This window comes from Lissotriton vulgaris, chromosome 3_2 (genome assembly GCF_964263255.1).
Source record: "Lissotriton vulgaris chromosome 3_2, aLisVul1.2, whole genome shotgun sequence".
Classification (NCBI taxonomy): domain Eukaryota; kingdom Metazoa; phylum Chordata; class Amphibia; order Caudata; family Salamandridae; genus Lissotriton; species Lissotriton vulgaris.
Window position 1 is genome coordinate 45,168,897 of NC_141690.1, and position 24,691 is coordinate 45,193,587.

Genomic DNA, 24,691 nt, shown 5'->3' on the forward strand with positions numbered 1-24,691 from the left:
AAGGAATGTAGGACATTTAACAGCTCATGAAATGCACTTGTTTTTTAATATACTTTCAAAGCACACATTATGTTTCACTGGAATAAGTATATGTGTATGTATTTTCAATGCCTGAAGTACATTTAAACTTTTCCATCTTGCGTGAAATATCGATCAACATTTAACATCTGGCCTTAAACTTTTAATCATTTCTATTAAATACCATCACAAGGTACATAAAGATTTGGACAAGCTAAACTTCAGAACCAATAAAATCGGAAGAATGCAGTATGAGCATGATCTTATGCCATAAACAAAAATTGCAAAGGCCAAAGACATTTGTCAGCAGTAACATTTTTGCAGATATTTTAGTGTCCAAAACTATTTTATTCACTTTTTCATGGGCCCCAGGGTACAAATTCGTTTTACGTCAAGTACAGTGGTTTACCCAAGCACTCTCCTCACGGAAAAATAAGAAGCAAAATTTGGGTTTTGAGTTGGTGGTTTGAGTTCTTTACCCGTGCATATTTCCTTCTTCGAATTTCTTACTGTACAGTAAAGGCATCGCTTTTCATCAACAAATGTAACCTGCAAACATTATATACAATATGGAGGCTCGCACAACGACCCTTCAAAGAAAGAAATACCACCTTGTTGTATGTGATTGTATCCATATTTACCTGCTAAATGCTTAAAAAAAGAAAGTAACTTGACTAAACAATATGCCCTTCAAGTGACAGTCTTGGGTAATTTCTTGTTCAGAAGAGTTTTTTCACATGTGACGTTGATTTTTTAAAATTCTTTTTTTGAGTTCTACTTGTTTTTGTTAAATATAGTTAAGCAATGCGTTGTGGGTCCAATTCGCTCTTCGTAAATGCCAATATCCGGGCTCATAAAGTCATGATCTGCAAACATTTACACCTTCAAATACAATTGAGAATTGCAGACCATGCAGACAACAGTACACATCCACAGACTCCTAAATATGCGTGTACAGTAGTTGCACAAAGGTTGCAAAAGGCTAAATATAAATCAGTCCGTAAATGTGATAGAGAAACTAAATGCCCTAGTAGATATCTTGCAAAAAGAAGTAGGTATCTTGAACATAAAAGTGGATGTGTGTTTAGAAACATATTTATACCAACATTTCTAACTGTTAAGGGATATTGTTTGGTTATAATCTGATGTAATATTTTCAAAGTATTCATATTTGTTTCATCAGTTGCTAGCCATACTGTGTTCAAATTGTAGTTAGAGTATAGTATAAGTTGGGGGTGTGCCCTATCTCCATCATGTGTATGCAATGGATATATTGTTCATTGTGTTTGACTGAGTATAGTTATATTTTAATCCATTAACATGGAGACCTTGCTATGCACAGGGCATTTGTTTTCTGTAATGTTTGTGTAGTTTGCATCATAATTATTGTGATGCACTTTGAAGTGTACAAAATGCCACAGCAAGGCTTATTCTAAACACGTTAGTCCGCCAGACTAGGGCTACAAGAACTACGCTGTCTTCCTGTCAAGTCCAGGATTAAGTTAAGCACTCTCTTGATCACTCACAGAGCCCTTCACCAAAGGGGTCCCAGATACATACCTGACATGCTTCAGCACTATTTCCCTGCAAGAACTCTCTGATGCACTAATCTCAACCTTCTGTGCATCCCCAAGTATGGCAGAGGTAGAGCAAGGGGCAGATCTTTTGCAGTTCTTGCACCAAGCCTCTGGAACGCCCTCCCTCTCTCTCTCCGGTCTCTACCAGACGAGATGCAAATACTCACTAAGGTTTGTTATTGTTTTACTTAAGGTACTTATGCAAAATTTTGTAATTGAATTCAATGAGGTAGGTAGTAACGTTCTGAGGCCTGATATAGTGTTGCCTATTTTGAGTACGATGTATGTTTTGTCCAAGTAACTGTAGCAGGTGAGACAAAATGCTCAGAATGTCATCTGTAGTGAGGAATATCCTGTTGGCTTAAGAGGTGACTGACCAGATGTTCTACACCTACATGAAAGCAGCCCTTATCACTAGATTTAGTGTTACACCAAAGAAATACAGCTTAAGTTTTAGGGGCAGTCACATACTTACTGGCCAGCCTTGGGTAGATTTGTTGGACTACTCCTGTATGGCACAGAATGGTTGGGTGAAGAGTAGCCATTTGAATAGTTATGAAGTGCGGTATGATCTAATTTTGAGAGGACACATGCTCAGTAACTGTTTCACAGAGTTGTGCCAACACCTGGTTGACTGCAAGCTTACTACCCCCAGATTGCTTGCAAAGAAGGGAGACTTCTGGGTTAGTACCAGAGTGTCCGGGAAGGTACCTAGGAGTGATCTTGAGGAGGGTGGCTCAGGTTACTCCCAAAGACTGGGGGGGAGGTGCACAGTGACCCACACAGGTCCCTGTATAGTGTAGGGGTAAAGGGTTCCCATGCCCCTTCAAAGAATAGGAAGAGAGGTTCTGGGGGGGTAAGGTACAGGGTTCCCCCATTTCCAACGCTGGTGCTTTGATTGCTCACAGTTGAGGCACAAGCAAGGATACCTGTTCTATACCAAGAAACCTTTCAATGGTGGGAACTCCACAGCTGAGAGTGGCAGCAGCCCATGGCATCTTGAAAGCTCAGTTTTATGGGGGTACCACTCCAAAGTGGAGAGGTGTGGCTCACTGGTTAGAGGCGGCAGACCCGAGTGCAGAGAACGGCCCGGGACCAGGGTTCGATTCCCGACGCGGCAGGGTCTTGGACCAGGGTCAGCGGACTGATAATTCTCGCATCGGTGCCTACTCCGACCGGGGAGCACACTCGGCAACTCTGGGCATTAGCTTGCCTCATCTCTACAACGGCCCCCCACAGACGCCAGGGATGCCTGGTTTCACCCTGGAGATACCCAGAAAAAAGGGACCATCTCACAGGGAAAACCAGGACGGGTTCCCCAGCGGTCTAAAGCGCCGGGACACTCGGGTAGAGTAACTGTGCGCTATACAAGTATCCCACATTTACATTATTTACATGGGTGCCCAGATGGAAGGGCTGGTGACAGGGCTAATCCGTGTCAACTGTTCAGCATGAGGAGACGGACCATGGGCTAAAAAGCCAGTCTGAGGATACCACCCCTGAACTGGTGGGAGGTAGAGTAGAAGTGAGGTGGCTACCACCCTCACTATGAGAAACCTCAGAGGTCAAAAGAACCCTGGATGGCCAGGGGCCATCAGTGGCCTCTGTATATTGTTGTCCTAATAATCCAAGGGATGGAATGGGTTATGTCACTTTGTATGCCATGGTGGTATAGTGGACCTACAGGGATACATCTGTGATCAAGTTAATGTGGGTGCTGCTTCGATGAGGTCCACAAGTAATGAGAAGTTTGTCCCATGGGTCCGTTCATGGGCTCAGGAGAGTGTAGACAATGAGTACTCACAAACTTCCTCTCTGGGGCCAAATTTACAGTGTGGTTTGTGTCCGAGGGCCGCACCGGTGGGGGCGGGGTCAGTGGGGGAGGGGGGGGCGGGTTTCTAGAGCAACAAAAAAAACTGTGACCATGAGGTTGGACACAGGTCCCTGCAGCAGACACCTTCATCCACTGAGCCACCAGACCTGTCATACACACACACACACACCTCTCTCTCTCTCTCTCTCTCTCTCTCTCTCTCTCTCTCACTCTCTCTCTCTCTCTCTCTCTCTCTCTACATCTCTCTCTCTCTCTCTCTCTCTCTGTCTCTACATCTCTCTCTCTCTCTACATCTCTCTCTCTGTCTCTACATCTCTCTCTCTACATCTCTCTCTCTCTCTCTCTCTACATCTCTCTCTCTCTCTTTCTACATCTCTCTCTCTCTCGCTACATCTCTCTCTCTCTCTCTCTCCATCTCTCTCTCTCTCTCTCTCTCTCTCTCTCTCTCTCTCTACATCTCTCTCCCTCTCTCTCCATCTCTCTCTCTCCCTCTCTCTCTACACCTCTCTCTCTACATCTCTCTCTCTCTCTCTCTCTCTCTCTACATCTCTCTTTTCTCTCTCTCTCTACATCTCTCTCTCTCTCTCTCTCTCTCTCTCTCTCCATCTCTCTCTCTCTCTCTCTACTTCTCTCTCTCTCTCTACATCTCTCTCTCTCTCTCTCTCTCTCTCTCTCTCTCTCTACATCTCTCTCTCTCTCTACCTCTCTCTCTCTCTCTCTCTCTACATCTCTCTCTCTCTCTCACTCTCCCTCTACATCTCTCTCTCTCACTCTCTCTCCCTCCCTCTACATCTCTCTATCTCTCCCTCCCTCCCTCACCCTCACTCACCCCCCCTCACCTCACTCACCCTCACTCACCCTCACTCCCCTTTCCTCACTCCCCTTCCCTCCATCCTTCTCTCCCCTTCCCTTCCCTCTCTCCCTCTCTCCCTCCCTCCCTCCCTCACTCCCCTTCCCTCACTCCCCTTCCCTCACCCTCACCCCCTTTTACCCGCTCCTCCTTCCCTGTCCCTCATTCCCCTTCCCTCGCTCCCTCCCCCACTCCCCTTCCTTCCCTTACTCCCTCCCCTTCCCTCACTCCCTCCCTCCCCTCCCTCCCTCACTCCCCTTCCCTCACTCCCCTACCCCGCTCCCCCTTCCCTCTCTCTCTCTCCCACTCCCCTTCCCGCTCTCTCTTCCTCCCCAATCCTCTTCCTTCCCTCACTCCCTCCCCTTGCCTCTCTCCCGCCCCTTCCCTCTCTCCCTCCCTCACTCCCCTTCCCTCACTCCCTCTCTTCCGCCTCCCTCCCTCACTCCCCTCCCCTCACTCCCTCCCTCACTCCCCTTCCCTCACTCCCTTACCCCGTTCCCCCTTTCCTCTCTCCCTCCCCCACTCCCCTTCCTTCCCTCACTCCCTCCCCTTCCCTCACTCCCTCCCTCCCCTTCCCTCTCTCCCTCCCTCAATCCCCCCTCACTCCCTCCCGATGAAAATCTTACGGCTGGCAGGGTGCACACAAACTTGTTTTTTGGTTGATGGGAACAAAACACTGTAAACGTTTAATTTCTAAAACAGAGAGATTATGGTAGGCCTCTTTTTTTAAACAGGCTGACCAAAATAATACAAAACGAAACTACTTTTACAAAGTCCTAATTTCAAGGATTGTCGGAAGAGACATGCTTGCAGACAAGTGAATACAACAACAGCTAACCCCTTATAAAATAAATCATCTGTTACAAAACAAAAACAACAACACCCTGACCTATCCTGTCCATAAGAGGCAAACTATCTTTGCAGAAACAAGGCAGAAACGGATCTTGCCCTTTATAACACATGGTAGCTCCCCTATGCGCCCCAAACTTGAGGAATTTCTTGCTGCTGACTTCGGAGCTTTGGGGCTGCAGTCCTTTTCCCTCTGCTAGACTGATGCTGCGAGCCCTAGGTTCAGCGATGAGTCAGCCTGCGACAGGACCGGCATCTCACCCTGTGTGTCGGCCCGGCTGAGACAGCTTCCGGGCACACACACACAAAGCCCACCCGAGCACTTCACAGGTCTTTAAAAGACCATTTGCATGTTAATGGGGCTTTATTGTAGTTCACCTCTTATTTAGGCCCCTGCAGCTCCGCTCTGCCTATCACCGGAATGAATCACACGACCCCCACAGAGCAGCAGAGTCTCGCTCCGGTTGCAGACACTACTTAAACATTTGTTTTTAAAACACAGGCATGAGGTCTGCAAGGTCCGCGGGCCGCCAAGGAAGGCTTGCCGGGCCGCTGGCGACTCGCGGGCCGTACTATGAGTACCCGTGGGGTAGACAGAGGAATCCAACTGAGCAGAGAGAGGTGTAGAACTGACAAGTGCCAATGCATAACACGACCTCCATCCATATTCTATCACCTAAGCAGGGAAGCCCATCAAGGTGTTGATCAGTCTACCCTGGCTTTTAGCTGAAGGGGGAACATGTTGGACTTGGCCTTCTCTGCAGGGTCATCTCCAACATTTGTGCATTTACCCTCCTATTTTCCTAATCTGTTTCTGTTGGCATTTTAGACTCTGTGCACTTTACCACTGCTAACCAGTTGTAAAGTACTTGTGCTCTCTCCTTTAAACACAGTGAAATTGGCTTAAACCCAATTCACACATTTAATGTACTTGTATGTCCCTAGTAACATGGTACTACATTTACCCAGGGCCTGTAAATTAAACACTACTAGTAGGCCTGCAGCCCTGATTGTGGATTGCGCTACCCACTTAAGTAGTCTTTTTAAACATGTCGCAGGCCTACCATTGGAGCCTGTGTGTGCAATTTTAAACTGTCATTTTGATCTGGCAATATAACCCTTTTGCCAGGCCTAAACCTTCCTGTGTAAAACCTATGAGTCCTACCTAGGATCAGCCCTAGACAGCCCATAGGGTAGGGTGCAATATATTTTAAATGTTGGACATGCACTTTAAATGTGTACATGTCCTGTTAGTGAAAAAAACCCTTACATTTGTTTTCCATTACTTCAAGGTCTACCAATCCCATAGGATAACAATGGGTTGTCTTATTACATTTAATAAGTGCTAACTTTCAATAGGGAGTAAGTTGGAATGTCAAGTTTAGGGTCTAAAGAATTGTGATTTGAGCCCTTTTTTAATGGTATAGTCGGTTTTTAAGTCACAATTCTGAAAAAGCCACTTTTAGAAAGTCGGCATTTTCTCATCCTCACCTGCAGCTTGTCCCTGGATGACATAACTGGGTGTAGTTGGCAGTTGGACTTTGTTTATTCCTCTTAGACAGCTACAAAATAGAGGGATTGGGAGTGCCTGAATGAGCCATTAACTGGTAGGATGGAGGCAGAGCTGGGCACAGCCCCACTTGCAACTGAATAGACCTGTGGTTCCCAAAGTGTGCGCCGCGGCACCCCGGTGCGCCGTAATGAGAAGCCAGGGGCGCCGCGCCGCTGCCCAGGATGTGTCTTCCCTCCATGTAAAATGGGTGTGAATGACCAGACTCTGGCCGGCTCTCAGATGTCGCACGGACCCCGCCTTTGCCGCCCGGCCGCATGGTAGAGGCAGCGGCAGCGCCGTGTGACCCTCCGCATATCCTCGAGGGATCCATCAGGAGCCTGGACATTTCTCCCCTCCTCGGGCTTCCCTAGTATGTCTGACGCCCAGGCCAGGTTCTGCAGCTATCGAAGGCCGAGCGCACAACAAGTCAGGGAATTGGCCTGAACAGTACTGGAATTGAAAAACAATTTTACTTCTGGGAATCCATAGATTGGGGGTCAATGTGTGGCAGAGGAAGGGGGCTTGGAGTCACGAGTGGGCAGAGCTTTAAAAGCAAAGTGTAGCTGCCAACCATACCTGCAAATATTTAAGAGAAAAGTGGGAAGTTAAAAGAAAATAATCGGAAGAATGTATTTCTCCCATTGAATTATATCGAAGAAGATGCAATTGCAGGTGGGAGGCAATCAAAATAAAGCCATTCCGACCGGGTCTCCAGTCTGAATCGGGTCTAATAACATGTATGCTGCCAACCTATACTTTTTCATTTAAATCTGCTGCAAAGAAATTGCCCACAAGGACACGTGGCAGAATTTTTTTTCTAGCTTACCTAATTGGTGACAAAGAGGCTGCGTTTTAAAATATTGTACAGGGTAAGACACCTGACAAAGAGATCTTTGTGTGCCCTGCCATTTTGAGGGGATTAAAATAGTGGTAACATAACTCTGTTGGTCAATGCAGTTCTGGGAGAGTTCTGTGGCTTGTTCAATCACATATTTGACTCAAAGTAGCATAGAGGGTCCATGCTACTGCTACTGCATGAGCTTTGCTTTTTTTATAGCTGCAAAAGTACAAGATTTATCTTTTTGATGTATTGTTTTTTTAGGTTTATGTGCATTTTTCTCTTATCAAAGAATTACAGTCTATACATTTAAATGCACACATTTTAAAAACAGTCAACTCGGAAATTCTCAAGCCTCATCTTTTACAAGGCAGGTGTAAAGATGCCAGGAGATATATCTAAAGCCTATCCCATGTCGATTAACATATAGGACATTGACGTTCAAGGCGTTAGCAGTTGTTTAAGACGATGTTGTGCGAGGTGTACAGTAATTGCATGATATGGTCACAATTTTTGTCCACACCAATTCCTAATTTACCCCAGTGGTGAACATTTCTATATTTTCCCTTCAGATCCCTTCATCATGGAAAACAGGACTTCGCTTTGATATCTAGCATCATAGAAAATTAATTCGTTTGTTGGATTTTTATTTGCTAGACTGAGTCTTTGTATGAATTAATTTATGCACTTTCTTCCTGTTCTACCTGTCTATCAGATAATTTCTTTAATCATTTGCATTTGTTGCCTTAACTCGGATGTGGAGATTGCCAAGCAGAAGGAACACAGAACTAACAAGTATTTTTTAAAGCCAATAGGTTTCGCCTTTGTGACTTATTGTCTTTGCCACAGCTATGCAGCATGTGTAAAAAGCGTCATGCAAAAAAGGAAAAAACCTGGCTACTGTTGAAGGTATACCTAGGCATTCACACATCTAGGAAAATATATGAGGGCATTGATTATTTATCAATTTTAGATCAATTTTAGATGGATTACAGAAGGCTTGGACGCCTGTGTGCCGATGAAATGGACAAAGGGGCGTAGGTCCACTTCCAATCCACGGTTCGGCGACGCTCTGAGAGCATTGAGGAATGAATGCAAGAGAGCCGAGCGGTCATGGAGGAGAGACTACAAAGAGGGGGATAAAGCTATTTACCTGGCGAAAATAAAGCTCTATCACAAAGCAATCTGCTCTGCTCGGGCCTCATTTTACGCAGAGGAAATACAAACTAGCACTAACTCTACGAAATGTATCTTTAGAATTTTGCAATAACTAAAGAACCCCAGAACTGGAGTATCCAAAATATCCTCGACACAGCAGTGAGAGGAATTAGCCACTTTCTTTATTGAAAAAGTGAAAAAGATCTATAAGACCTTTCCACAGCATCTACCAGGCCCTCAAGTCTCTGGAGAGGTTAGGGCGGATGGCCCCATCTTGAAAGTCATTCCAGAGATCTCTGATGATGAGCTAGTTAAACTATGTAGGAAGGTGAAATCTGGCTCCCCAGCGGACCCTATGAGGCCGGCTTAGTTTATGGAGTCCCTGGTGCACTTCCAACAGCCACTTGGCGACATAATTAACCTATCCTTCTCCTCTGCTAAAGTACCAAGAGCTTGGAAACAGGCTTGGGTCTCCCCCATCATTAAGAAGCCCTCTCTAGATTCATCTAAGCCAGAACATTTTAGACCCATTTCCCTTCTTCCGTGGGCGGCCAAGATTGCGGAGGCCCATGTGAATGATGTGCTATCCCGCTATTTGAGACACAATGACATCTTGGATCCGTCTCAGAACGGGTTCAGGCCGGGTCACAACACTGAGTCTGCCCTACTTGCTACAGCTGAACATCTTAGGATGATTCTTGATGCCGGTCGGAGTGCAGCACTGATTCTGCTAGATCTCAGTGCTGCCTTTGACACGGTATCTCATGGCATTCTCCTGTCCCGGCTGGAGGGGATAGGGTTCACGGGATCCGCCCTAGAGTGGTTTCGATCATTCCTTGATGAGAGATCCTTTCGGGTCTCTGCACCACCGTACATCTCTAAGCCTTACCTTATCGGTCAGGGAGTCCCACAAGGCTCTGCACTTAGTCCATCTTTGTTCAATCTTTACGTGCAACCTCTGGCCGATGTAGCAAAAAAGTGGGGCCTTACGCTGGTATCATATGCGGATGATACCCAGCTGGTCATCACTCTATCTGAAGGGCCATCTGCTTCGGCTACTAGGTTTAGAGATGGAATGACAGCTGTCGCCCACTGGATGACAGACAATTGCCTGCAGCTCAATACCAGCAAAACAGAGGTTTTGCTGGCAGGGAAGAACACCGCCCTCTGGACTGAGCATTGGTGGCCGGCACCGCTGAGCGAAATGCCAACACCAAAGGCCCTTGTTAAGAACCTGGGAGTCTGGATGGACTCCTCACTAAACTTCCAGACCCACACCAAGAGAGTGGCAGCTACGTGTGTGGGCCTGATGAGAGGCTTTAAACCCATCCTGAAATATTTTGAACCAACTCATCATACAAGCCATGGTCACCTCACGTTTGGACTACGCCAGCGTGTTGCTCCTGGGCGCTAATAAAGCTGAGATCCTGCGACTCCAAAGGGTTCAAAACATGGCCGTGAGAACCCTGATCGGCCTCCCTCGCTGGTGCCCGGTCAGAGCAACAATGGAAAAACTACATTGGCTCCGGATTGCATCTCGGATTCAGTTCAAAGCTCAGGTTACGGCGTTTAAGATTCTTAAAACCGAGAGTCTGGCCTTACTACGCCCTTTGTTGACCTCGTATGTTCCGCGGCGCAGCTTGCGCTCGCTGGGCTAATATCTGGTGAACGTGCCACGTATCAAACTATGCCGCATGGATGGCCGCTCTTTCGGGTTTTGGCGGCCAAACTGTGAAACTCCCTGCCAATCCACATTCGTGGCATGGAGAACATGTTGGTCTTTCGGAAGGCCATTAAAACCTTTCTGTTTCCATCATTATAGTTTTCTCTTGCTGATTTCTGGCTAGCCTCTGTTTTTTGTCTCCTGATCTGGTAGCGCCGGGACGCCTCTTTGCTGGGGCAGCTGTCACGCTTAAAACATTTCTTAACATAACATAACTGGGTATATAAATAAAAAAATATACTTTTTTGTAGTGCCAAAATACGTTTTATTTTCTGTAGCAGTTTGGTGGCAAATGGCAGCTGTTTGGCACCCCCCGCCCCCAACAAACAAAACAATAATACAAATTGAAATTTCAGCCTGATTGGCAGTCTGGAAGCAGTAGAGGAGCAGTGGGTGGAGGGGTTGCAACAGAGATAGGAAGTGGGCAAGAGTGCAACAGAGGTGCTTGTGGCTGACATAGGGCAGGTCAAAAACAAATTAATAAAAAATGCCAGGAAGAGGAGAAGAAAGCAATGTGTGAGCTTGTGGAAAGTGAGCAATATAGAGTCCATGGGTACGATATTTGAGGAAGGGAAGGAGAACATGAGGTAGAGAGCTAGAAATCACATGCACTATCCCTGAATGCTGTAAGAAAAAGAAACAAGTAGTACCTTAAATGTGCGCGGTTGAATGATACATGTTGGTCAATCAAATAGATATTAAAGAGGCTATGCTCCAGTTTTTGATGAGTACAAGGAGAGGAAGGCATGCTTTAGAATAAGTAGCAAGCAAATAAGAGTGTTAATAAATCCACCATACGTTTTCTATATGAGGCTATAACTACATATGGCCAAAAGCTGTCTGGTAGGCAAGACATAAAAAACTTACAATATTAAGTTGCAGCAAGTTTAATTGTAATGAAAGCATAGTTAAATAATCGATTTCAGCTTAAGAGACCTGCTGCTTCCTATTAAAGAAGGGCAATCTCCAACTGATGATGAACACTTCGTTACATTGTTATTATAGATTACATTCACCAGAATGCAACAGGGAACCTTTACTGAGATGCCAGCACTGTGGTTCCTTTCCCCCTGCATGGCATGGCTAATTAATTATTTTGTTGAATTTTGATTTACTTGTGTGAGAATATGTAAAAAGTGATTTATTTATAATATAATTCTGTATTAGGTATATTATTTATAACTGTATGAAATCAATGTATTCTACCTGTCTGTCATTGAGTCTCACAAGGCCTTCTGCATTAGAGAAAATGCTGCAGAGACTTGACAGGTCCCATCTGTGATACCATTCATGCAGGTGCACTTTTTGTGCTCAGGTAATGAAAAGATTTACAACACGGGGTGGTGAGGGACAGAGTCTCTGAATTAAGCAGAAAGCTCTCACCCAGTCAAAAGATCAGGGCTAGATCCAACACCGTTTTTTAGCTCACTGCACCATCCCAGTTTCAGAACCTGGCTGTATGCAAATTAGTCTGTTCCTGTCCCAGTGCATGATGGGAACAGGGCAAACCAAACTACAAAAGCCAATTCTTACACTGGGAAGGAAACAAGCTCCCGGGGACCGGTTTCTGGCATTACAGCCGTCTTCGGCCCGGTTTGCTTGAATCCTGATGGTGCAATGAGCAAGGGTCTCACATCTGAGAATACCCTTCCACGCTTAGGGTGGACAAAAATATTTACAACAAGGGGTGGTGAGGGACAGAGTCTCTGAATTAAGCAGAAAGCTCTCACCCAGTCAAAAGATCAGGGCTAGATCCAACACCGTTTTTTAGCTCACTGCACCATCCCAGTTTCAGAACCTGGCTGTATGCAAATTAGTCTGTTCCTGTCCCAGTGCATGATGGGAACAGGGCAAACCAAACTACAAAAGCCAATTCTTACACTGGGAAGGAAACAAGCTCCCGGGGACCGGTTTCTGGCATTACAGCCGTCTTCGGCCCGGTTTGCTTGAATCCTGATGGTGCAATGAGCAAGGGTCTCACATCTGAGAATACCCTTCCACGCTTAGGGTGGACAAAAATATTTACAACAAGGGGTGGTGAGGGACAGAGTCTCTGAATTAAGCAGAAAGCTCTCACCCAGTCAAAAGATCAGGGCTAGATCCAACACCGTTTTTTAGCTCACTGCACCATCCCAGTTTCAGAACCTGGCTGTATGCAAATTAGTCTGTTCCTGTCCCAGTGCATGATGGGAACAGGGCAAACCAAACTACAAAAGCCAATTCTTACACTGGGAAGGAAACAAGCTCCCGGGGACCGGTTTCTGGCATTACAGCCGTCTTCGGCCCGGTTTGCTTGAATCCTGATGGTGCAATGAGCAAGGGTCTCACATCTGAGAATACCCTTCCACGCTTAGGGTGGACAAAAATATTTACAACAAGGGGTGGTGAGGGACAGAGTCTCTGAATTAAGCAGAAAGCTCTCACCCAGTCAAAAGATCAGGGCTAGATCCAACACCGTTTTTTAGCTCACTGCACCATCCCAGTTTCAGAACCTGGCTGTATGCAAATTAGTCTGTTCCTGTCCCAGTGCATGATGGGAACAGGGCAAACCAAACTACAAAAGCCAATTCTTACACTGGGAAGGAAACAAGCTCCCGGGGACCGGTTTCTGGCCTTACAGCCGTCTTCGGCCCGGTTTGCTTGAATCCTGATGGTGCAATGAGCAAGGGTCTCACATCTGAGAATACCCTTCCACGCTTAGGGTGGACAAAAATATTTACAACAAGGGGTGGTGAGGGACAGAGTCTCTGAATTAAGCAGAAAGCTCTCACCCAGTCAAAAGATCAGGGCTAGATCCAACACCGTTTTTTAGCTCACTGCACCATCCCAGTTTCAGAACCTGGCTGTATGCAAATTAGTCTGTTCCTGTCCCAGTGCATGATGGGAACAGGGCAAACCAAACTACAAAAGCCAATTCTTACACTGGGAAGGAAACAAGCTCCCGGGGACCGGTTTCTGGCATTACAGCCGTCTTCGGCCCGGTTTGCTTGAATCCTGATGGTGCAATGAGCAAGGGTCTCACATCTGAGAATACCCTTCCACGCTTAGGGTGGACAAAAATATTTACAACAAGGGGTGGTGAGGGACAGAGTCTCTGAATTAAGCAGAAAGCTCTCACCCAGTCAAAAGATCAGGGCTAGATCCAACACCGTTTTTTAGCTCACTGCACCATCCCAGTTTCAGAACCTGGCTGTATGCAAATTAGTCTGTTCCTGTCCCAGTGCATGATGGGAACAGGGCAAACCAAACTACAAAAGCCAATTCTTACACTGGGAAGGAAACAAGCTCCCGGGGACCGGTTTCTGGCATTACAGCCGTCTTCGGCCCGGTTTGCTTGAATCCTGATGGTGCAATGAGCAAGGGTCTCACATCTGAGAATACCCTTCCACGCTTAGGGTGGACAAAAATATTTACAACAAGGGGTGGTGAGGGACAGAGTCTCTGAATTAAGCAGAAAGCTCTCACCCAGTCAAAAGATCAGGGCTAGATCCAACACCGTTTTTTAGCTCACTGCACCATCCCAGTTTCAGAACCTGGCTGTATGCAAATTAGTCTGTTCCTGTCCCAGTGCATGATGGGAACAGGGCAAACCAAACTACAAAAGCCAATTCTTACACTGGGAAGGAAACAAGCTCCCGGGGACCGGTTTCTGGCATTACAGCCGTCTTCGGCCCGGTTTGCTTGAATCCTGATGGTGCAATGAGCAAGGGTCTCACATCTGAGAATACCCTTCCACGCTTAGGGTGGACAAAAATATTTACAACAAGGGGTGGTGAGGGACAGAGTCTCTGAATTAAGCAGAAAGCTCTCACCCAGTCAAAAGATCAGGGCTAGATCCAACACCGTTTTTTAGCTCACTGCACCATCCCAGTTTCAGAACCTGGCTGTATGCAAATTAGTCTGTTCCTGTCCCAGTGCATGATGGGAACAGGGCAAACCAAACTACAAAAGCCAATTCTTACACTGGGAAGGAAACAAGCTCCCGGGGACCGGTTTCTGGCATTACAGCCGTCTTCGGCCCGGTTTGCTTGAATCCTGATGGTGCAATGAGCAAGGGTCTCACATCTGAGAATACCCTTCCACGCTTAGGGTGGACAAAAATATTTACAACAAGGGGTGGTGAGGGACAGAGTCTCTGAATTAAGCAGAAAGCTCTCACCCAGTCAAAAGATCAGGGCTAGATCCAACACCGTTTTTTAGCTCACTGCACCATCCCAGTTTCAGAACCTGGCTGTATGCAAATTAGTCTGTTCCTGTCCCAGTGCATGATGGGAACAGGGCAAACCAAACTACAAAAGCCAATTCTTACACTGGGAAGGAAACAAGCTCCCGGGGACCGGTTTCTGGCATTACAGCCGTCTTCGGCCCGGTTTGCTTGAATCCTGATGGTGCAATGAGCAAGGGTCTCACATCTGAGAATACCCTTCCACGCTTAGGGTGGACAAAAATATTTACAACAAGGGGTGGTGAGGGACAGAGTCTCTGAATTAAGCAGAAAGCTCTCACCCAGTCAAAAGATCAGGGCTAGATCCAACACCGTTTTTTAGTTCACTGCACCATCCCAGTTTCAGAACCTGGCTGTATGCAAATTAGTCTGTTCCTGTCCCAGTGCATGATGGGAACAGGGCAAACCAAACTACAAAAGCCAATTCTTACACTGGGAAGGAAACAAGCTCCCGGGGACCGGTTTCTGGCATTACAGCCGTCTTCGGCCCGGTTTGCTTGAATCCTGATGGTGCAATGAGCAAGGGTCTCACATCTGAGAATACCCTTCCACGCTTAGGGTGGACAAAAATATTTACAACAAGGGGTGGTGAGGGACAGAGTCTCTGAATTAAGCAGAAAGCTCTCACCCAGTCAAAAGATCAGGGCTAGATCCAACACCGTTTTTTAGCTCACTGCACCATCCCAGTTTCAGAACCTGGCTGTATGCAAATTAGTCTGTTCCTGTCCCAGTGCATGATGGGAACAGGGCAAACCAAACTACAAAAGCCAATTCTTACACTGGGAAGGAAACAAGCTCCCGGGGACCGGTTTCTGGCATTACAGCCGTCTTCGGCCCGGTTTGCTTGAATCCTGATGGTGCAATGAGCAAGGGTCTCACATCTGAGAATACCCTTCCACGCTTAGGGTGGACAAAAATATTTACAACAAGGGGTGGTGAGGGACAGAGTCTCTGAATTAAGCAGAAAGCTCTCACCCAGTCAAAAGATCAGGGCTAGATCCAACACCGTTTTTTAGCTCACTGCACCATCCCAGTTTCAGAACCTGGCTGTATGCAAATTAGTCTGTTCCTGTCCCAGTGCATGATGGGAACAGGGCAAACCAAACTACAAAAGCCAATTCTTACACTGGGAAGGAAACAAGCTCCCGGGGACCGGTTTCTGGCATTACAGCCGTCTTCGGCCCGGTTTGCTTGAATCCTGATGGTGCAATGAGCAAGGGTCTCACATCTGAGAATACCCTTCCACGCTTAGGGTGGACAAAAATATTTACAACAAGGGGTGGTGAGGGACAGAGTCTCTGAATTAAGCAGAAAGCTCTCACCCAGTCAAAAGATCAGGGCTAGATCCAACACCGTTTTTTAGCTCACTGCACCATCCCAGTTTCAGAACCTGGCTGTATGCAAATTAGTCTGTTCCTGTCCCAGTGCATGATGGGAACAGGGCAAACCAAACTACAAAAGCCAATTCTTACACTGGGAAGGAAACAAGCTCCCGGGGACCGGTTTCTGGCATTACAGCCGTCTTCGGCCCGGTTTGCTTGAATCCTGATGGTGCAATGAGCAAGGGTCTCACATCTGAGAATACCCTTCCACGCTTAGGGTGGACAAAAATATTTACAACAAGGGGTGGTGAGGGACAGAGTCTCTGAATTAAGCAGAAAGCTCTCACCCAGTCAAAAGATCAGGGCTAGATCCAACACTGTTTTTTAGCTCACTGCACCATCCCAGTTTCAGAACCTGGCTGTATGCAAATTAGTCTGTTCCTGTCCCAGTGCATGATGGGAACAGGGCAAACCAAACTACAAAAGCCAATTCTTACACTGGGAAGGAAACAAACTCCCGGGGACCGGTTTCTGGCATTACAGCCGTCTTCGGCCCGGTTTGCTTGAATCCTGATGGTGCAATGAGCAAGGGTCTCACATCTGAGAATACCCTTCCACGCTTAGGGTGGACAAAAATATTTACAACAAGGGGTGGTGAGGGACAGAGTCTCTGAATTAAGCAGAAAGCTCTCACCCAGTCAAAAGATCAGGGCTAGATCCAACACCGTTTTTTAGCTCACTGCACCATCCCAGTTTCAGAACCTGGCTGTATGCAAATTAGTCTGTTCCTGTCCCAGTGCATGATGGGAACAGGGCAAACCAAACTACAAAAGCCAATTCTTACACTGGGAAGGAAACAAGCTCCCGGGGACCGGTTTCTGGCATTACAGCCGTCTTCGGCCCGGTTTGCTTGAATCCTGATGGTGCAATGAGCAAGGGTCTCACAACTGAGAATACCCTTCCACGCTTAGGGTGGACAAAAATATTTACAACAAGGGGTGGTGAGGGACAGAGTCTCTGAATTAAGCAGAAAGCTCTCACCCAGTCAAAAGATCAGGGCTAGATCCAACACCGTTTTTTAGCTCACTGCACCATCCCAGTTTCAGAACCTGGCTGTATGCAAATTAGTCTGTTCCTGTCCCAGTGCATGATGGGAACAGGGCAAACCAAACTACAAAAGCCAATTCTTACACTGGGAAGGAAACAAGCTCCCGGGGACCGGTTTCTGGCATTACAGCCGTCTTCGGCCCGGTTTGCTTGAATCCTGATGGTGCAATGAGCAAGGGTCTCACATCTGAGAATACCCTTCCACGCTTAGGGTGGACACAAATATTTACAACAAGGGGTGGTGAGGGACAGAGTCTCTGAATTAAGCAGAAAGCTCTCACCCAGTCAAAAGATCAGGGCTAGATCCAACACCGTTTTTTAGCTCACTGCACCATCCCAGTTTCAGAACCTGGCTGTATGCAAATTAGTCTGTTCCTGTCCCAGTGCATGATGGGAACAGGGCAAACCAAACTACAAAAGCCAATTCTTACACTGGGAAGGAAACAAGCTCCCGGGGACCGGTTTCTGGCATTACAGCCGTCTTCGGCCCGGTTTGCTTGAATCCTGATGGTGCAATGAGCAAGGGTCTCACATCTGAGAATACCCTTCCACGCTTAGGGTGGACAAAAATATTTACAACAAGGGGTGGTGAGGGACAGAGTCTCTGAATTAAGCAGAAAGCTCTCACCCAGTCAAAAGATCAGGGCTAGATCCAACACCGTTTTTTAGCTCACTGCACCATCCCAGTTTCAGAACCTGGCTGTATGCAAATTAGTCTGTTCCTGTCCCAGTGCATGATGGGAACAGGGCAAACCAAACTACAAAAGCCAATTCTTACACTGGGAAGGAAACAAGCTCCCGGGGACCAGTTTCTGGCATTACAGCCGTCTTCGGCCCGGTTTGCTTGAATCCTGATGGTGCAATGAGCAAGGGTCTCACATCTGAGAATACCCTTCCACGCTTAGGGTGGACAAAAATATTTACAACAAGGGGTGGTGAGGGACAGAGTCTCTGAATTAAGCAGAAAGCTCTCACCCAGTCAAAAGATCAGGGCTAGATCCAACACCGTTTTTTAGCTCACTGCACCATCCCAGTTTCAGAACCTGGCTGTATGCAAATTAGTCTGTTCCTGTCCCAGTGCATGATGGGAACAGGGCAAACCAAACTACAAAAGCCAATTCTTACACTGGGAAGGAAACAAGCTCCCGGGGACCGGTTTCTGGCATTACAGCCGTCTTCGGCCCGGTTTGCTTGAATCCTGATGGTGCAATGAGCAAGGGTCTCACATCTGAGAATACCCTTCCACGCTTAGGGTGGACAAAAATATTTACAACAAGGGGTGGTGAGGGACAGAGTCTCTGAATTAAGCAGAAAGCTCTCACCCAGTCAAAAGATCAGGGCTAGATCCAACACCGTTTTTTAGCTCACTGCACCATCCCAGTTTCAGAACCTGGCTGTATGCAAATTAGTCTGTTCCTGTCCCAGTGCATGATGGGAACAGGGCAAACCAAACTACAAAAGCCAATTCTTACACTGGGAAGGAAACAAGCTCCCGGGGACCGGTTTCTGGCATTACAGCCGTCTTCAGCCCGGTTTGCTTGAATCCTGGTGAAGAATTGGCTTGGTAGTTTAGTCTGCCCTGTTCCCATGATGCACTGGGCCAGGGACAGACTGATTTGCATATAGCCAGGTTCTGAGCTGGGATGGGGCAGTGAGATAAATAACGGTGATGGATCAAGCCCTGATCTTTGGACTGGGTAAGAGTGGTCTGTTTAACTCAGACACTCTGTTCATCACCACCCCCTTTTTGTAAATTGTTTTTGGCCACTATAGGTGTGGCAGGGTATACTCAGACATGAGTCCCTTTCTCACTGCTCCATCAGGATTCAAGCAAGCCGGGCCGAAGAAGGCTGAAATGCCAGAAACCGGTCCCCGGTAGCTTGTCTCCTTTCTGGTGAAGAATTGGCTTGGTAGTTTAGTCTGCCCTGTTCCCATGATGCACTGGGCCAGGGACAGACTGATTTGCATATAGCCAGGTTCTGAGCTGGGATGGGGCAGTGAGATAAATAACGGTGATGGATCAAGCCCTGATCTTTGGACTGGGTAAGAGTGGTCTGTTTAACTCAGACACTCTGTTCATCACCACCCCCTTTTTGTAAATTGTTTTTGGCCACTATAGGTGTGGCAGGGTATACTCAGACATGAGTCCCTTTCTCACTGCTCCATCAGGATTCAAGCAAGCCGGGCCGAAGAAGGCTGAAATGCCAGAAACCGGTCCCCGGTAGCTTGTCTCCTTTCTGGTGAAGAATTGGCTTGGTAGTTTAGTCTGCCCTGTTCCCATGATGCACTGGGCCAGGGACAGACTGATTTGCATATAGCCAGGTTCTGAGCTGGGATGGGGCAGTGAGATAAATAACGGTGATGGATCAAGCCCTGATCTTTGGACTGGGTAAGAGTGGTCTGTTTAACTCAGACACTCTGTTCATCACCACCCCCTTTTTGTAAATTGTTTTTGGCCACTATAGGTGTGGCAGGGTATACTCAGACATGAGTCCCTTTCTCACTGCTCCATCAGGATTCAAGCAAGCCGGGCCGAAGAAGGCTGAAATGCCAGAAACCGGTCCCCGGTAGCTTGTCTCCTTTCTGGTGAAGAATTGGCTTGGTAGTTTAGTCTGCCCTGTTCCCATGATGCACTGGGCCAGGGACAGACTGATTTGCATATAGCCAGGTTCTGAGCTGGGATGGGGCAGTGAGATAAATAACGGTGATGGATCAAGCCCTGATCTTTGGACTGGGTAAGAGTGGTCTGTTTAACTCAGACACTCTGTTCATCACCACCCCCTTTTTGTAAATTGTTTTTGGCCACTATAGGTGTGGCAGGGTATACTCAGACATGAGTCCCTTTCTCACTGCTCCATCAGGATTCAAGCAAGCCGGGCCGAAGAAGGCTGAAATGCCAGAAACCGGTCCCCGGTAGCTTGTCTCCTTTCTGGTGAAGAATTGGCTTGGTAGTTTAGTCTGCCCTGTTCCCATGATGCACTGGGCCAGGGACAGACTGATTTGCATATAGCCAGGTTCTGAGCTGGGATGGGGCAGTGAGATAAATAACGGTGATGGATCAAGCCCTGATCTTTGGACTGGGTAAGAGTGGTCTGTTTAACTCAGACACTCTGTTCATCACCACCCCCTTTTTGTAAATTGTTTTTGGCCACTATAGGTGCGGCAGGGTATACTCAGACATGAGTCCCTTTCTCACTGCTCCATCAGGATTCAAGCAAGCCGGGCCGAAGAAGGCTGAAATGCCAGAAACCGGTCCCCGGTAGCTTGTCTCCTTTCTGGTGAAGAATTGGCTTGGTAGTTTAGTCTGCCCTGTTCCCATGATGCACTGGGCCAGGGACAGACTGATTTGCATATAGCCAGGTTCTGAGCTGGGATGGGGCAGTGAGATAAATAACGGTGATGGATCAAGCCCTGATCTTTGGACTGGGTAAGAGTGGTCTGTTTAACTCAGACACTCTGTTCATCACCACCCCCCTTTTTGTAAATTGTTTTTGGCCACTATAGGTGTGGCAGGGTATACTCAGACATGAGTCCCTTTCTCACTGCTCCATCAGGATTCAAGCAAGCCGGGCCGAAGAAGGCTGAAATGCCAGAAACCGGTCCCCGGTAGCTTGTCTCCTTTCTGGTGAAGAATTGGCTTGGTAGTTTAGTCTGCCCTGTTCCCATGATGCACTGGGCCAGGGACAGACTGATTTGCATATAGCCAGGTTCTGAGCTGGGATGGGGCAGTGAGATAAATAACGGTGATGGATCAAGCCCTGATCTTTGGACTGGGTAAGAGTGGTCTGTTTAACTCAGACACTCTGTTCATCACCACCCCCTTTTTGTAAATTGTTTTTGGCCACTATAGGTGTGGCAGGGTATACTCAGACATGAGTCCCTTTCTCACTGCTCCATCAGGATTCAAGCAAGCCGGGCCGAAGAAGGCTGAAATGCCAGAAACCGGTCCCCGGTAGCTTGTCTCCTTTCTGGTGAAGAATTGGCTTGGTAGTTTAGTCTGCCCTGTTCCCATGATGCACTGGGCCAGGGACAGACTGGTTGCATATAGCCAGGTTCTGAGCTGGGATGGGGCAGTGAGATAAATAACTGTGATGGATCAAGCCCTGATCTTTGGACTGGGTAAGAGTGGTCTGTTTAACTCAGACACTCTGTTCATCACCACCCCCTTTTTGTAAATTGTTTTTGGCCACTATAGGTGTGGCAGGGTATACTCAGACATGAGTCCCTTTCTCACTGCTCCATCAGGATTCAAGCAAGCCGGGCCGAAGAAGGCTGAAATGCCAGAAACCGGTCCCCGGTAGCTTGTCTCCTTTCTGGTGAAGAATTGGCTTGGTAGTTTAGTCTGCCCTGTTCCCATGATGCACTGGGCCAGGGACAGACTGATTTGCATATAGCCAGGTTCTGAGCTGGGATGGGGCAGTGAGATAAATAACGGTGATGGATCAAGCCCTGATCTTTGGACTGGGTAAGAGTGGTCTGTTTAACTCAGACACTCTGTTCATCACCACCCCCTTTTTGTAAATTGTTTTTGGCCACTATAGGTGTGGCAGGGTATACTCAGACATGAGTCCCTTTCTCACTGCTCCATCAGGATTCAAGCAAGCCGGGCCGAAGAAGGCTGAAATGCCAGAAACCGGTCCCCGGTAGCTTGTCTCCTTTCTGGTGAAGAATTGGCTTGGTAGTTTAGTCTGCCCTGTTCCCATGATGCACTGGGCCAGGGACAGACTGATTTGCATATAGCCAGGTTCTGAGCTGGGATGGGGCAGTGAGATAAATAACGGTGATGGATCAAGCCCTGATCTTTGGACTGGGTAAGAGTGGTCTGTTTAACTCAGACACTCTGTTCATCACCACCCCCTTTTTGTAAATTGTTTTTGGCCACTATAGGTGTGGCAGGGTATACTCAGACATGAGTCCCTTTCTCACTGCTCCATCAGGATTCAAGCAAGCCGGGCCGAAGAAGGCTGAAATGCCAGAAACCGGTCCCCGGTAGCTTGTCTCCTTTCTGGTGAAGAATTGGCTTGGTAGTTTAGTCTGCCCTGTTCCCATGATGCACTGGGCCAGGGACAGACTGATTTGCATATAGCCAGGTTCTGAGCTGGGATGGGGCAGTGAGATAAATAACGGTGATGGATCAAGCCCTGATCTTTGGACTGGGTAAGAGTGGTCTGTTTAACTCAGACACTCTGTTCATCACCACCCCCTTTTTGTAAATTGTTTTTGGCCACTATAGGTGCGGCAGGGTATACTCAGACATGAGTCCCTTTCTCACTGCTCCATCAGGATTCAAGCAAGCCGGGCCGAAGAAGGCTGAAATGCCAGAAACCGGTCCCCGGTAGCTTGTCTCCTTTCTGGTGAAGAATTGGCTTGGTAGTTTAGTCTGCCCTGTTCCCATGATGCACTGGGCCAGGGACAGACTGATTTGCATATAGCCAGGTTCTGAGCTGGGATGGGGCAGTGAGATAAATAACGGTGATGGATCAAGCCCTGATCTTTGGACTGGGTAAGAGTGGTCTGTTTAACTCAGACACTCTGTTCATCACCACCCCCCTTTTTGTAAATTGTTTTTGGCCACTATAGGTGTGGCAGGGTATACTCAGACATGAGTCCCTTTCTCACTGCTCCATCAGGATTCAAGCAAGCCGGGCCGAAGAAGGCTGAAATGCCAGAAACCGGTCCCCGGTAGCTTGTCTCCTTTCTGGTGAAGAATTGGCTTGGTAGTTTAGTCTGCCCTGTTCCCATGATGCACTGGGCCAGGGACAGACTGATTTGCATATAGCCAGGTTCTGAGCTGGGATGGGGCAGTGAGATAAATAACGGTGATGGATCAAGCCCTGATCTTTGGACTGGGTAAGAGTGGTCTGTTTAACTCAGACACTCTGTTCATCACCACCCCCTTTTTGTAAATTGTTTTTGGCCACTATAGGTGTGGCAGGGTATACTCAGACATGAGTCCCTTTCTCACTGCTCCATCAGGATTCAAGCAAGCCGGGCCGAAGAAGGCTGAAATGCCAGAAACCGGTCCCCGGTAGCTTGTCTCCTTTCTGGTGAAGAATTGGCTTGGTAGTTTAGTCTGCCCTGTTCCCATGATGCACTGGGCCAGGGACAGACTGGTTGCATATAGCCAGGTTCTGAGCTGGGATAGGGCAGTGAGATAAATAACTGTGATGGATCAAGCCCTGATCTTTGGACTGGGTAAGAGTGGTCTGTTTAACTCAGACACTCTGTTCATCACCACCCCCTTTTTGTAAATTGTTTTTGGCCACTATAGGTGTGGCAGGGTATACTCAGACATGAGTCCCTTTCTCACTGCTCCATCAGGATTCAAGCAAGCCGGGCCGAAGAAGGCTGAAATGCCAGAAACCGGTCCCCGGTAGCTTGTCTCCTTTCTGGTGAAGAATTGGCTTGGTAGTTTAGTCTGCCCTGTTCCCATGATGCACTGGGCCAGGGACAGACTGATTTGCATATAGCCAGGTTCTGAGCTGGGATGGGGCAGTGAGATAAATAACGGTGATGGATCAAGCCCTGATCTTTGGACTGGGTAAGAGTGGTCTGTTTAACTCAGACACTCTGTTCATCACCACCCCCTTTTTGTAAATTGTTTTTGGCCACTATAGGTGCGGCAGGGTATACTCAGACATGAGTCCCTTTCTCACTGCTCCATCAGGATTCAAGCAAGCCGGGCCGAAGAAGGCTGAAATGCCAGAAACCGGTCCCCGGTAGCTTGTCTCCTTTCTGGTGAAGAATTGGCTTGGTAGTTTAGTCTGCCCTGTTCCCATGATGCACTGGGCCAGGGACAGACTGATTTGCATATAGCCAGGTTCTGAGCTGGGATGGGGCAGTGAGATAAATAACGGTGATGGATCAAGCCCTGATCTTTGGACTGGGTAAGAGTGGTCTGTTTAACTCAGACACTCTGTTCATCACCACCCCCCTTTTTGTAAATTGTTTTTGGCCACTATAGGTGTGGCAGGGTATACTCAGACATGAGTCCCTTTCTCACTGCTCCATCAGGATTCAAGCAAGCCGGGCCGAAGAAGGCTGAAATGCCAGAAACCGGTCCCCGGTAGCTTGTCTCCTTTCTGGTGAAGAATTGGCTTGGTAGTTTAGTCTGCCCTGTTCCCATGATGCACTGGGCCAGGGACAGACTGATTTGCATATAGCCAGGTTCTGAGCTGGGATGGGGCAGTGAGATAAATAACGGTGATGGATCAAGCCCTGATCTTTGGACTGGGTAAGAGTGGTCTGTTTAACTCAGACACTCTGTTCATCACCACCCCCTTTTTGTAAATTGTTTTTGGCCACTATAGGTGTGGCAGGGTATACTCAGACATGAGTCCCTTTCTCACTGCTCCATCAGGATTCAAGCAAGCCGGGCCGAAGAAGGCTGAAATGCCAGAAACCGGTCCCCGGTAGCTTGTCTCCTTTCTGGTGAAGAATTGGCTTGGTAGTTTAGTCTGCCCTGTTCCCATGATGCACTGGGCCAGGGACAGACTGATTTGCATATAGCCAGGTTCTGAGCTGGGATGGGGCAGTGAGATAAATAACGGTGATGGATCAAGCCCTGATCTTTGGACTGGGTAAGAGTGGTCTGTTTAACTCAGACACTCTGTTCATCACCACCCCCTTTTTGTAAAT